Source organism: Mytilus californianus, unplaced genomic scaffold (assembly GCF_021869535.1).
Source record: "Mytilus californianus isolate M0D057914Y unplaced genomic scaffold, xbMytCali1.0.p SCAF_2, whole genome shotgun sequence".
In the NCBI taxonomy this organism is placed as follows: Eukaryota; Metazoa; Mollusca; class Bivalvia; order Mytilida; family Mytilidae; genus Mytilus; species Mytilus californianus.
In genome coordinates, this window is record NW_026262668.1 from 23,022,245 (window position 1) to 23,028,244 (window position 6,000).

The window sequence follows — 6,000 nt, forward strand, 5'->3', positions numbered from 1 at the left end:
TTATCGACAGGACAAAAACACCAGCAACAATATTTATCAAGGATCTATGAGTTTCAAATACTGCGAAGAGTAAATATAAGCACTTCTAAACAATTTAAATTACAAATATGCATATATTATGAATTTACTTTGCATTCAGGGCTAAGTAAACTATGCATACTGTTAACTGTGAATTTATGGAGCACCTGAGATCACCCCCAGTTTTTGGTGGGATTCGTGTTGCTTAGTCTTTAGTTTTCTATGTTGTGTCATCTGTACTATTATTTGTCTGTTTGTCTTTTTATTTTTGGCCATGGCGTTTGTCAGTTTGTTTTCGATCTGTGAGTTTGACTGTCCCTCTGGTATCTTTCGTCCCTCTTTTATGCTGAGTCATCATAGTTAAGGCCAAGGGTTTTCTCAATCTTCATGAAATATTTATAAAACTTTATATTTGAGTTAATTACATTAAAATCTCTGAGATAAACAAAATTTGGTGAAATTCTATATGTTCTCTTTTTTCACCCAATATACTAACATTCATTCAAATAGAAAATTCTTACAAACACTTTTTCTCACAACAATACTTATTTATCAGAATCATAGCCTTAAAGAAATCACTGTATATACTGGAACTTTTCTTTTACAGTACATTTTATACCTCCACCCCTGTTTCCATTTTTAAAGAATTTGAAAACAAGACTTTAATTATTGTCAGCTTACCCTATGTGCATGTTTTCTTACATGAAATGTACAGAACCTGTTTGAAACTATTCTGATATCAAATTGAAAGCATTTCAGAATACTATAAATGTAAAGTTTAGTAGTTAATAATTCCAACATTCAAGATGATATAAAATATCCAATCCTGCCTCTGTCTCCAGTACACATCTTATTGTATGCCTATTTATCAATAAAAGTTAACTATTTTTGCATCAAATGGTCAGTTTAGAAGTCTTGTCACAACAATATCATCTCTAACCATATATCTAACATATATTAGCTAATAGATGAACTAGAAGTGTTTAAACAAAGCCATATCTGCAAAAGTTGTATGTATGAAGTTACCAGTCTGATGTATGCATTCACTAAAAGTTTTATAAATTGACTGCTTACATCTGTTTTTTGCATACTTTCTAAGCACAGTTATTGTTTTCTTTACAAAAGACCTTTATAGTAATAAAATCATAGCATTTACAGGTTAAATTATCTGTTTTATGACCAAAGGGGGTAGGCATTTGTCTCTATTTTTTGCCCCTAGGGCCTCAAATTTGCTAAATAATTCTGCTGTTTCTATAAATATGCAATATTTACTACATATTTAGGATAGAACACACTGTTGTTAGTTTTATTGAGGATTTTTTGTATTTCTAGCTTGTATTTGTTTATGCAGCTGTCACAAAAAAGTACATTCAGGTGATACAGCTTACTTTTGGGTTATCCACAGGACATAAACACCCCAGCAACAATATTCATCAAGGATCTATCAGTTTCAATGACTGCCAAGAGTTAAAATAAGCACTTCTAAACAATTTAAATTACAAATATGCATATATTATGAATTTACTTTGCATTGAGTGCTTTAAGTAAACTATGCATACTGTAAACTGTGAATTTATGCTGAGTCATCATAGTTAAGGCCAAGGGTTTTCTCAGTCTTCATGAAATATTGATAAAACTTTTATATTTGAGTTAATTTCAATAAAATCTCTGAGATAAACCAAATTTGGTGAAATTCTGTATGTTCTCTTTTTTTCACCCAATATACTAACATTTATTGAAATAGAAAACTCTTGAAAAACACTTTTTCTCACAACAATACTTATTTATCAGAATCATAGCCTTAAAGAAATCACTGTATACACTCTATCTTTTCTTTTACATTACATTTTATACCCCCATCCCTGTTTTCATTTTTAAAGAATTTTAAAACAAGACTTTAATTATTGTCAGCTTACCTTATGTGCATGTTTTCTGACATGAAATGTATAGAACCTGTTTGAAACTATTCTGATAACAAATTGAAAACATTTCAGAATATTATAGATATAAAGTATAGTAGTTAATAATTCCAACATTCAAGATTATATAAAATATCCAATCCTGCCTCTGTCTCCAGTCCACATCTTACTGTATGCCTATTTATCAATAAAAGTTCTCTATTTCTGCATCAAATGGTCAGTTAAGAAATCTTGTCACAACAATATCATCTCTAACCATATATCTTACATAAGTTAGCTAATATATGTACTAGAAGTGTTTAAACAAAGCCTTATCTGCAAAAGTTATATGTATGAAGTTACCAGTCTGATGTATGCATTCATTAGAAGTTTTATAAATTGACTGCTTAAATCTGTTTTTTGCATACTTTCTTAACACAGTTACTTTTGTCTTTACAAAAGACTTTTATAATAATGAAATCATAGCATTTACAGGTTAAATTATCTGTTTTATGACCAAGGGGGTAGGAATTTTTCTCTATTTTTTGCCCCTAGGGCCTCAAATTTGCAAAATAATTCTGCTGTTTCTATGAATATGCAATATTTACTACATATTTAGGATAGAACACACTATTGTTAGTTTTATTGAGGTATTTTTGTATTTCTAGCTTGTATTTGTTTATGCAGCTGTCACAAAAAAGTACATTCAGGTGATACGGCTTAATTTTGGGTTATCGACAGGACAAAAACACCCCAGCAACAATATTCATCAAGGATCTATGAGTTTCAATGACTGCGAAGAGTAAATATAAGCACTTCTAAACAATTTAAATTACAAATATGCATATATTATGAATTTACTTTGCATTGAGGGCTTTAAGTAAACTATGCATACTGTAAACTGTGAATTTATGCTGAGTCATCATAGTTAAGGCCAAGGGTTTTCTCAATCTTCATGAAATATTTATAAAACTTTATATTTGAGTTAATTTCATTAAAATCTCTGAGATAAACCAAATTTGGTGAAATTCTATATGTTCTCTTTTTTTTCACCCAATATACTAACATTTATTCAAATAGAAAACTCTTGAAAAACACTTTTTCCAACAACAATACTTATTTATCAGAATCATAGCCTTAAAGAAATCACTGTGTACACTATATCTTTTCTTTTACATTACATTTTATACCCCCACCCCTGTTTCCATTTTTAAAGAATTTGGAAACAAGACTTTAATTATTGTCAGCTTACCCTATGTGCATGTTTTATGACATGAAATGTATAGAACCTGTTTGAAACTATTCTGATAACAAATTGAAAGCATTTCAGAATACTATAAATGAAAAGTTTAGTAGTTAATAATTCCGACATTCAAGATTATATAAAATATCCAATCCTGCCTCTGTCTCCAGTCCACATCTTACTGTATGCCTATTTATCAATAAAAGTTCTCTTTTTCTGCATTAAATGGTCAGTTTAGAAATCTTGTCACAACAATATCATCTCTATCCATATATCTTACATAAGTTAGCTAATATATGTACTAGAAGTGTTTAAAGAAAGCCATATCTGCAAAGTTGTATGTATGAAGTTACCAGTCTGATGTATGCATTCACTAAAATTTTTATAAATTGACTGCTTACATCTGTTTTTTTGCATACTTTCTAAGCACAGTTATTGTTTTCTTTTTAAAATACTTTTATAATAATAAAATCATAGCATTTACAGGTTAAATTATCTGTTTTATGACCAAGGGGGTAGGCATTTTTCTCTATTTTTTGCCCCTAGGGTCTCAAATTTGCAAAATAATTCTGCTGTTTCTATGAATATGCAATATTTACTACGTATTTAGGATAGAACACACTATTGTTAGTTTAATTGAGGTATTTTTGTATTTCTATCTTGTATTTGTTTATGCAGCGGTCGCAAAAAAGTACATTCAGGTGATATGGCTTACTTTTGGGTTATCGACAGGACAAAAACACCAGCAACAATATTCATCAAGGATCTATGAGTTTCAAATACTGCGAAGAGTAAATATAAGCACTTCTAAACAATTTAAATAACAAATATGCATATATTATGAATTTACTTTGCATTGAGGGCTTTAAGTAAACTATGCATACTGTTAACTGTGAATTTATGGAGCACCTGCGATCACCCCCAGTTTTTGGTGGGGTTCGTGTTGCTTAGTCTTTAGTTTTCTTTGTTGTGTAATCTGTACTATTATTTGTCTGTTTGTCTTTTTATTTTTGGCCATGGCGTTGTCAGTTTGTTTTCGATCTGTGAGTTTGACTGTCCCTCTGGTATCTTTCGTCCCTCTTTTATGCTGAGTCACCATAGTTAAGGCCAAGGGTTTTCTCAATCTTCATGAAATAATTATAAAACTTTATATTTGAGTTAATTTCTTTAAAATCTCTGAGATAAACCAAATTTTGGTGAAATTCTATATGTTCTCTTTTTTTCACCCTATATACTAACATTTATTCAAATAGAAAACTCTTGAAAAACACTTTTTCTCACAACAATACTTATTTATCAGAATCATAGCCTTAAAGAAATCACTGTATATACTCTAACTTTTCTTTTACAGTACATTTTAAACCCCCACCTCTGTTTCCATTTTTAAAGAATTTGAAAACAAGACTTTAAAAATGGTCAGCTTACCCTATGTGCATGTTTTCTGACATGAAATGTATAGAACCTGTTTGAAACTATTCTGATAACAAATTAAAAGCATTTCAGAATACTATAAATGTAAAGTTTAGTAGTTAATAATTCCAACATTCAAGATTATATAAAATATTCAATCCTGCCTCTGTCTCCAGTCCGCATCTTACTGTATGCCTATTTATCATTCAACTTCACTATTTCTGCATCAAATGGTCAGTTAAGAAATCTTGTCACAACAATATCATCTCTAACCATATTTCTAACATAAGTTAACTGTTAGCTAATATATGAACTAGAAGTGTTTAAACAAAGCCATATCTGCAAAAGTTGTATTATGAAGTTACCAGTCTGATGTATGCATTCACTTAAAGTTTTATAAATTGACTGCTTACATCTGTTTTTTTGCATACTTTCTAAGCACAGTTATTGCTTTCTTTACAAAAGACCTTTATAATAATAAAATCATAGCATTTACAGGTTAAATTATCTGTTTTATGACCAAGGGGTAGGCATTTTTCTCTATTTTTTGCCCCTAGGGCCTCAAATTTGCAAAATAATTCTGCTGTTTCAATGAATATGCAATATTTACTACATATTTAGGATAGCACACACTATTGTTAGTTTTATTGAGGTATTTTTGTATTTCTAGCTTGTATTTGTTTATGCAGCTGTCACAAAAAAGTACATTCAGGTGATACGGCTTACTTTTGGGTTATCCACAGGACAAAAACACCCCAGCAACAATATTATCAAGGATCTATGAGTTTCAATGACTGGGAACAGTAAATATAAGCACTTCTAAACAATTTAAATTACAAATATGCATATATTATGAATTTACTTTGCATTCAGGGCTATTAAAATCTCTGAGATAAACCAAATTTGGTGAAATTCTATATGTTCTCTTTTTAACCCAATATACTAACATTTTTTCAAATAGAAAACTCTCGAAAAACACTTTTTCTCACAACAATACATATTTATCAGAATCATAGCCTTAAAGAAATCACTGTATATACTCTAACTTTTCTTTTACAGTACATTTTATACCCCCATCCCTGTTTCCATTTTTAAAGAATTTGAAAACAAGACTTTAATTATTGTCAGCTTACCCAATGTGCATGCTTTCTGACATGAAATGTACAGAACCTGTTTGAAACTATTCTGATAACAAATTGAAAGCATTTCAGAATACTATAAATGTAAAGTTTAGTAGTTAATAATTCCAGCATTCAAGATTATATAAAATATCCAATCCTGCCTCTGTCTCCAGTCCACATCTTACTGTATGCCTATTTATCAATAAAAGTTCACTTTTTCTGCATCAAATGGTCAGTTTAGAAATCTTGTCACAACAATATCATCTTTAACCATATATCTAACATAAGTTAACTGTTAGCTAATATATGA